At 45.1% G+C, this 9,951-nt stretch overlaps 2 long non-coding RNA genes across 2 annotated transcripts; one reads left to right on the top strand and one right to left on the bottom strand.

Moving 5' to 3' along the window:
• Positions 1–1,757: 1,757 nt before the first annotated feature.
• Positions 1,758–2,173, bottom strand: LOC120916912. Its single transcript, XR_005744129.1, has 2 exons — positions 2,096–2,173; positions 1,758–1,985 (listed from the first exon to the last, which is right to left on the bottom strand). It is a non-coding gene; the product is annotated as an uncharacterized LOC120916912 (long non-coding RNA).
• A 2,503-nt stretch (positions 2,174–4,676) lies between these two features.
• LOC120916911 lies at positions 4,677–5,194 on the top strand. Its single transcript, XR_005744128.1, has 2 exons — positions 4,677–4,856; positions 4,967–5,194. It is a non-coding gene; the product is annotated as an uncharacterized LOC120916911 (long non-coding RNA).
• The last annotated feature ends 4,757 nt before the right edge of the window (positions 5,195–9,951 follow it).

The raw sequence follows: 9,951 nt of genomic DNA, 5'->3' as shown, positions 1-9,951 counted from the left end.
TGGCCGCACGCGGACGTAAACCCATCTGACAGCCCTATGGTGGCAACAGTGTATGTCAGCGAGCGGAGTACAACAACAAAACAAGCCCGAGTGACCTCCTCCTCTCCGGGGGGCGTGACTTAGCGCGGCGCTCGGAGTGAGGATTAAGTGATGCATGGATGGAGGGCTACTCCCATCTATAGTATCGTCACAGGTGGGCGTGTAGCACCACACAATATAACTCCGGCGGGTGCAGAGGAATAGCACGCTCTTGGAAAAAGTCCGAACGGACGAAACGTCAGAGCGTTGCTATCCAGCACCCGACCGGAAGTGACGTTTGCGTTCCACTGTGGGAGAAACCAGGAAGTGACAGCCACAGGAAAGCCTATAGAGCGGTCTTCAGGGGTCTACACCTAACAGTGAGAAATGCTAAAGAAACCTTTATATGCCTGATTTAATGTATTTTTTGGTACGCACGTTTTTATGAGGGGACCATTGTATATCTGTTTTTGGGGTAACATTAAATATTCAAAAACGATATTGCACCATATGGTTTTTTCATTTCCTCATACATCTGCGGACACTACACCCGGAAAGTGAATACAATAACGGTGATCAAGATAGGAGAGGGGTATGCAGTTTCCAAACATCTGAAGGTGATACGTGAGGTGATTTATATGGAAATGCGAGTATAAAGAAACCATCTGGTGAGTGTTTCCCCCGAAGGGGACCCCATATCCCCCCACGTGGTGAATGCCTTTTGGTGATTGGAGCACATACCTAAACTACATCTGATCGAGTCATCCCACACAGCTTTTATCTTTTTCCAAACCAGGGGTTTGCAGCGCTGCTGCAGGACTATTTACATGCTCTGTGCGGGCTGTTTTTATTTTTCTGCTTTTAACAAGTCTGTGGATTCTGTCAATCTGCAGCTCTGACTCAGAGACATCAGGGAGGATCTGCTGCAACAGGCCTCTGGCAAATTTCTGTAGCTGGGCGGGGAGCACTGTTTCAGGGACCCCCCTTAGCTTAACATTATTACGCCTTGACCTGTCCTCGAGGTCAGCAACCTTTGCCCTCAGCCAGGCTATTTCAGTATCATGTTCAGAGTGGGCATCAATCAGTGAGTTGTGGGAGGATGCAAATTCTCCTAGTTTTTCTTCTACGTGGGTGATTCTCTCCCCCAGCTCACCTACATCTGCTTTAAAATTCCTCATGCACTGCAGCATGTCAGCATGCATGGAGCTCCTGAGGGAGACAAGCATGTCTTTTAACGTAGTGTCAGACACTGCCTTCCCTGAGGTGGGGAAGGCAGTGAAGGGGTCAATTAGCTCCCTCGTGTCTTCCAGGGCCTCACCTGACTGATGTTCGCCTCCAGGCGAGGCTTAGATTTGGCAGGGCTCCTGTCAGCCAGGGACGATCCGCCCGGAGAGTGCTGTGTGGTGCCTGGATGCATCACCGGGCTCGAGGCCGTTGATCGGGAGCTGCAGGGTGAGGTAGGGGATGCATCCTACAGGCCGGCGCCATCTTGTTTTAGGCCGCGGCTTTTGGGAGGATAGAATTCTTCCAATTTCCGGGGCTGGGACCCCTCTTTTCGCTTACGGGTCATGCCACCCGTGTCTCCGAACCCTCCGGCGAGAATGGGGCAAGTGATGGGCGGAATAAAAGGAAGGGACACAAAATGATAGAGATGAAGGAGCTGCTAACCCTAAAATTGCATGAAAAAGAGAAGTTCCCCAATGGGTCTATAGGCAGCGGATGAGACAGTAAAAGTGTGTATAATAAGTATTTATTCCGAGATTTCTCGGGTAGCAACAATGAGTAAAAAATTACATTACATATGAACCAATTACAGATTAAAAGTCACATTCCTTATTGAGGAGAGTCACAATCCTTGATACAATATAAGTAAAAGTAAGTAATGATACATATTACAGCTTCACATGATACAGTGTTGAGCCCCAACGCGTTTCGACCAATAGGGTCTCTTCAGGGGGACAGGATTTCTGGGAAATAATAATTACATGGATTCAAACATTAGATGAAAGGACACATGTCAACATACATCACAGTTGAATTAACCATCATATTAAATTGACCATATTGTTATAATTACCACTGGATCAAGGAGTCAGTAGTTTGTGATGCCGCTGGATAATCGGGAAGGGCACAGATTGCCCCCGTCCACCCCAGGAGGAAGGGCCCACCCTGGAGAACTTACAAGGAGCCACATTAAGATCGCCCCCGGAGGGCGAACGAGGGGCAGATGCCTACAAAAGAAACACCCAGAATGCCCATAATTAATAAAATGTGTGGGTAGATAGATGCAGAAGGTAGCTGTTGGAAAGACAGCTAAGCCTATAACTGCATATGTAAGGAGTAATAGGGTATAAAGGGGCTAAGCAAAGGATAGTTGCTGAAATAATGGATAAAGATCAGAGCATCCGTAGTTGTCAAGGTAAATAGGTATAAGCGTAAAGAAGGTATGTATATTTATGTATATAGAATTTATGAGTATGCGGATAAATAAATAAGTGGAAATAAGTGTGTGGAATATGTAATTGCCAATTAGGGGCAATGACAGTGATAAGTGATGTCTAAGTATGATGAATGCCAAAAAGAGATTAGTGAGTGAAAAGGTATTTTGTTAAAAACAAAATGTGATAATGAAAATTAAATATAGGATGAAAGTGAAGGATATTGGGACATGTCCCCATGGGGAGTGGGTGATTTAGTGTAGGAAAGTGCAGATTATTAGGTATAAAAGTATATATATGTATATATGCGTGAATTAGGATGTATAAAGAAAAAACAAAAACCAATTTGTGGTAGTGGTTATTGTGGTAGTGGTTATTGTATCAAGGATTGTGACTCTCCTCAATAAGGAATGTGACTTTTAATCTGTAATTGGTTCATATGTAATGTAATTTTTTACTCATTGTTGCTACCCGAGAAATCTCGGAATAAATACTTATTATACACACTTTTACTGTCTCATCCGCAGCCTATAGACCCATTGGGGAACTTCTCTTTTTCATGCAATTTTAGGGTTAGCAGCTCCTTCATCTCTATCATTTTGTGTCCCTTCCTTTTCTTCGTACATTTTGGGTGGTTAAACACCCCTCCCCATTTTTTGACACACAGAGATAAGACACTTGCGGCGTGTCTTCCCAGGTGGTTTGTGAACTCCTCTATCCCCCACTAGTGGTTCACATCTCTAGTGGGCAATGGGTTAATCCTATGCATTAGGAGCCCAGAAGGTCATATACCTTCTCTTTTGGGGGATTAGACCCTTACATCCCCCTCCTGCTCGCACTTGGAATCATTGCATTATATTCCTGTTGCGCAGCATGTGCAAATATTTGCCCATGGTCAATTGCCCATCAGTCCCAGATTTCCTCGTAAGGAGTTCCACTCCTGGGATCAACACACTGCATATGTGTATACATTTTCCACCCCATATAGTATTTATCATTCAACATACTGAGTTTTGATATATGGTTACTGATACACCTCCCTGTCATGGCCGTGTTGGACCTCGGGGGGCGCGGCTGTCCCTGCCCGGCCCCTTCTCAAGGGGGGAGGGGCCCTATCCTTGGGTGCTTCACGGCGGGGTGGGATGTATGTTTTGGGGTGGGGGGGAGTAGTGCGCGCCTCCCTTCCCTCCTCTTCACCTATCCGCATAGTGCCCAGTTTTCCATCGGGCATTGTGTGGGCCCCGCCCCGCCGGCGGCGTCCTATGAGTCCTCCCGGCGCTGCCTCTGGCGTGGCGCGCATGCGCGGGTCGCGTGCATGCTGCGTCATTACGTTGCGCGGCTGCGGCGGGGGGACGGCAATGGTCGGGGCGGTTTGGCCCCTCGGGGACGCCGGGGGAGCCACACGTGGGCCGCCATCCTGACGGCCGGAACGCCTCCGGTTGGGAGATTGGGACGTTGTTGGCGGAGCAGCCTACATGTGATCAATGCGATCACCACACCCCCTGGGCAAATATAAAGGAGCAGTCACTTTTGGCATTATTCCTAGATACAACGCTGGGCAGGCTAGATGCTACCGCACCCCTGCCCTGCTTCAGGCATCCTGTCCCTCCTCTAGTGCACATTGCACTTTAGGCTCATATGGATACATTCTACATCAACCACCTTTCCAGGTAACCACTACCACAAATTGGTTTTTGGTTTTTGTTTTTTCTTTATACATCCTAATTCATGCATATATACATATATATACTTTTATACCTAATTATCTGCACTTTCCTACACTAAATCACCCACTCCCCATGGGGACATATCCCAATATCCTTCACTTTCATCCTTTATTTAATTTTCATTATCACATTTTGTTTTCAACAAAATACCTTTTCACTCACTAATCTCTTTTTGGCATTCATCATACTTAGACATCACTTATCACTGTCATTGCCCCTAATTGGCAATTACATATTCCACACACTTACTTCCACTTATTTATTTATCCGCATACTCATAAATTCTATATACATAAATATACATACCTTCTTTACGCTTATACCTATTTACCTTGACAACTACGGATGCTCTGATCTTTATCCATTATTTCAGCAAATATCCTTTGCTTAGCCCCTTTATACTCTATTACTCCTTACATATGCAGTTATAGGCTTAGCTGTCTTTCCAACAGCTACCTTCTGCATCTATCTACCCACACATTTTATTAATTATGGGTATTCTGGGTGTTTCTTTTGTAGGCATCTGCCCCTCGTTCGCCCTCCGGGGGCGATCTTAATGTGGCTCCTTGTAAGTTCTCCAGGGTGGGCCCTTCCCCCTGGGGTGGACGGGGGCAATCTGTGCCCTTCCCGATTATCCAGCGGCATCACAAACTACTGACTCCTTGATCCAGTGGTAATTATAACAATATGGTCAATTTAATATGATGGTTAATTCAACTGTGATGTATGTTGACATGTGTCCTTTCATCTAATGTTTTAATCCATGTAATTATTATTTCCCAGAAATCCTGTCCCCCTGAAGAGACCCTATTGGTCGAAACGCGTTGGGGCTCAACACTGTATCATGTGAAGCTGTAATATGTATCATTACTTACTTTTACTTATATTGTATCAAGGATTGTGACTCTCCTCAATAAGGAATGTGACTTTTAATCTGTAATTGGTTCATATGTAATGTAATTTTTTACTCATTGTTGCTACCCGAGAAATCTCGGAATAAATACTTATTATACACACTTTTACTGTCTCATCCGCTGCCTATAGACCCATTGGGGAACTTCTCTTTTTCAGTAATGGGCGGAATATCCGCCGCTGTAGCTAAGTGCTAGGTTCCCTTGGACGGAGCAGCGCGATCACACGTCCATACAGCCGCGCGGTAGCCACGCCCCCACGATGCACCCTTTCAATAGCAAACAAATGGGAGAAGGATTCAGCTCCAAATGTCTTTTTGAGTCAGGACAAGAGGAATTCTTCTGGATGTTTCCCCTCTGTGCCCGCCGGGAATCCTAGGAAACGCAAGTTGTTTCTGTGGAGTCTGTCCTCAATGTCCCTGATTTTGGATTGCTGGGACTTGTGGTCCGCTGCCACTTCCCGCACCAATATCATGAGCATGGTTAAGTCATCTTCCACCGCACTGATCCGCTGTTCAGCAGTGGTGACCCGTTCCCTCACTTTGCGGACATTATCCTTCAGCAAGGCAAAGTCCAACGTTATGGTCTCAATTTGTGTCAACAGGGATGCATGGCAGCTTTTAATGGTTGCCATTATTTGGGACAGTGACGGCTCTCCTACCTGAGAAGCAGAGCCTGAAGCCCTCTCATCCAAGGATGGAACCAGGATTGCCAGGAGGTCTGTAGCATCCATCCATTCTGCCTCACTCTCAGCCCAGTGTTGATTATCAGGGGAAGCTGCCCACTGCCTCTCCTCTTGATGTTGGGCACCAACTTGGCTAGCCTTGTGGGCGAGTCTCTCTGACACGCGACAGGTCTAGGCTCGGGCCGTATTTGACCATTTTCGTGTACCACAGATGTTCCCCTACCCATCCAGGTACTTTTTGCAAAGAAACTGGGGTATGTGGCAGCACAGGATAGTGTAGGATTTTAGTGCGGCCCGGAGCTCAGAAGAAACACTGCTCACATTGCAGAAGTTGATACGCCCCTCAAAATGCAGATTATCTTTAAACAATATACTGTAGTGCATATTTCAGTACCATTTAGGCAATCATTTCATGCTCTAAACATTATTTCCATGTGCATTACTCCAGGTTTTAGCAGAGTAATGGTTTTGGCGCTATTTGTTTTCAGGGAGCTATAGTAAATTACATTTTGGGAGTATTTTTTCACCAGCGCTATAGTGAATATTGTTTTAGCATTAATTAGCGCTAATTCACTAATTAATGACCTCATGATTTCCAGTGCACGGCATTCTTGTCCTCTTTCTTTGTGGACCTCCAGCATAATATGGGATGTTTGTGAATTATGATTATGTAAGTGCACTTTGATAGTCTTTTAACAGTTTTTGACACGCTGAACTGATTTTTGCACCCTTTCCTTTATACACTGACTTTTATAAGTATTTTAGAGATCCTTCTAATATGTTAACATCTGTCACCCCCCTGAGGAAAACCAAATTCATTGAAACGAGTTGGGGCTCTGGACCTATGCAATCAAAATGACTACACCATGTCTCATGGCTTACTGACACTTTCTATTTAAATGATATGTGATATTTTTATGGACATGTGATTTTAATTTTTTTTTTACTTTCCCCTACATTGTTCTTTTTGGAGTTATTTTAATAAATATTTCAATAAATACTTGATTTTATTGCTATATGTGTCTTATATCCTGTGGGTATCACAAAGTCCCTCCCGCTCCCCCATCTCTTCTCTTATGGATTTTACTAATTGTTTTTTTTATTTTATTTTTTTAAAGGTTTTTATTAGCCGTAAACACATTCACAGGAAACGACAGTGCGTATAAGGTACAAAAATAGTAGTACATATTCATACAGCTTTTTATGTTTTATAAACTCGCAGCTACAACTAAATCTCGCACTTCTGTCTAATAATCGTTAAGTAGTACATTGGTCCATACTTATGATAAAGTGACATAGTGCGGTGTAGCCACCAAAGAATAGATAACAGAGTAAAGAAAATAAAACAAAAAAAAAAAAAGAATCCCACAAAAAAAAAGAACAGGAAAAACCCCACTTGTGTGCCACATGCTGCCGTCCCTCCAATCCCCACAGTTCTCTCAACATCATGTTCACAATGGATGTTACATATTTCAGTCAAAACCAACAGTCCCTTACGTCTCTCCAGGATTGGTGTCCATGGAGTCAACCCATCACATTACCGGCTCCGCTTCACATTGGCTTTCAGACTTTCTCACCCACAGGACCTTTCAGGTTAAAACCGGTCCTTTCCTATCTGCCATCAGCACCCTGAGTTGTGGGGTGCCTCAGGGCTCTGCCCTGTCACCATGGCTGTTTAATGTGTATCTTCGGCCACTTGCGAGTCTGCTGGACACCCATGCAGTGTTTAATCGGTTGTACGCAGACGATGTCCAGTTGGTCGTTGACAGCCTATCCAAACCTGCTCCTGGCCTGCAGCTTGCTTCCTGTCTATTAGACATCAAACAATGGATGGATCGCAATTCCCTTAGTCTAAATGCTAAAAAGACAGAAATTCTCATCTCTGGACGTATTGATCCAGCTGTCTTTTTGGGAAAATGGCCCACGAGCCTTGGGCCGTGTCCGGTTCCAGTGAATCAAGTCCGCGTCCTGGGGACAATTTTTGACTGTAATCTGAATTGGATACCCCAAGTCAATCAATGTATCCGCAATGCACTGTATTACATCAGGTGTTTGAGAAAGGTCAAAAATTTGTTTTCTCAGTACCACCGGAAAGTCTTGGTTCAATCTCTCGTCAACTCCCGGATTGACTTCAACAATATTGTGTATTTGGGTATGCCTCTAAAGTGGCTGAGGAAAATCCAGCTCGTCCAGAACCAGGCCGCTAGACTAATCTCTGGCTTAAATAGGCGGGAGCATATTACCCCCACCCTGCGATCACTGCACTGGCTCACTGTGGTAGATCGCATTGAGTTTAAGGCTCTCTGTCTCGCCTATCGCGCTTATCATGGGACGGGCCCACAATACCTGAATTCCTTGATAACGCGATACACCCCTGCACGAGGACTTAGATCACTTACAGCTGGTCTCGTCACTTGTCCATCTGCTCGCCTGCTTACCTTCGGGGGTAGACGCTTTTCTGTGAGAGCAACGGCCCTATGGAATAGTCTCCCTGTTTCTATCCGGTCTCTCCCCTCCATTATGGCCTTTCGTAAAAGGATAAAAACTTGTTTTTTTGAGGGAAAAGCAGGCTGAGTCACGTTAGTTTTCCCTGTTGTTCCTTGGTAGTTTGCTTTTTTGTGCTCTCCTTTTTTCTTTTCCTTCTATTTCCTTTCCCTGACTTGATTTATCTATTTGCAGGTATGTCTTCTGCGCTTAGACGCTTCCCTGACGGGTCAGTATTTGGCGCATTACAAATCCATTAAATCAATCAATCAATCAATCTACCCCATACGCCATAGAATTTTTTCTTACTTCCTCTTGCTTCATAGGTCATTTTATACATCGTGACATTAGTGTTGGCCAACCCCTTCCAGGCAAATAGAGTGAGACACTCCCTCTTCACCCAATTCAGGACAATTAGCTTTCTGACATAGTAAAAGAGCAGCCTCAAAAATATTCGCATATTATTACTCATTACGTCATCTTCTATAATGCCTAAAAGGCACAAACGTGGACTACATATATTTGGGAGACCAAAAGTATCTGCAATAAACTGTGTAACCTGCGACCATAATGGACGGATCCTGTCACATTCCCACACTATATGAATAAAGGTGCCTTCTGCCACCAGACACTTATGACAAACAGGGTAATCTCTTCTGCCCATCCTATATAATCTGTGTGGTGTATAGTACATTTGGTGCAGGTACCTCAGTTGTATCAGTTTGTCCCTAGCGGAGATCACCGTAGGGAGATAGGATATTAGAACCTCCTCCCAGTGGGATTCAGTCAATTCAGGGATTATAGCTGTCCACCTAAGTCTTGCCCTTTCTTCCCTTGGCTGTTTCCTTCCCATTAGCACAGCATAATAAGTGGAGATCAGTTTAGTGTGTTCAGGCTTCAGCAGCAGAGACTCCAGCTTAGTGTTTTCCAAAACAACGGGTCCCTCACCAAACTGAGCACGAACGGCATGCTTCAGCCTAGTGTAATGGAACATCCATGTTTCAGGCACACCCAGCTCCCTCCTTAGATGCGTGAAAGTCTTAAATTCCCCCTATCAAATAATTGATGGAGATATACTAGGCCAAATTTGGCCCATCTATGCTCATCATCCAACAGGCGGAGGGTCGCCAATCTGGGGTTGAACCACAGAGGGACATTAGGGGATAAGTGTAGGGGACTATCGTGAACATGTTTAATACAGATCTCAAGCACCTTTCTAGCTGGCCGAAGGACCGTCATTCCACCCTCCGTCGGGGCCTCCCCTCTATAGAAAAAGTTCAACAGTGTCTCATAGGAGGTTGCCGCAGCAGCTTCCACCGCAACAGCGGCGTTGTTCAGCTGAGGAAACAAACGCCAGTGAGCCTGGACCAGCTGTGACGCCAAGTAGTACAGACGGAGGTCGGGTATTGCCAGACCTCCCCTCCCCACTGGTAGTTTCAACACAGCCAGCGCCACCCGAACAGCCCCACTTCCCCACAAAAAGGAGGACAGCAGGGAGTCAATGTATTTAAAGGTCTTCCTGGGAATGTACAAGGGGCATTAGAGAGTAAGTACAAAAACTTTGGGAGATATATCATTTTAAATAGATTGGCCCTCCCCAACAACGTAAGTGGAAGGTCTTTCCATTTCTGTACCCTGTCCCTGAAGTCTCTAATCACCGGCCATAAATTTGTCTCAGAGAACCTGTC

Source organism: Rana temporaria, chromosome 11 (genome assembly GCF_905171775.1).
Source record: "Rana temporaria chromosome 11, aRanTem1.1, whole genome shotgun sequence".
NCBI classification, from domain to species: domain Eukaryota; kingdom Metazoa; phylum Chordata; class Amphibia; order Anura; family Ranidae; genus Rana; species Rana temporaria.
The sequence above is the reverse complement of the archived record's forward strand: the minus strand, read 5'-3'. Positions and strand labels throughout refer to the sequence as shown.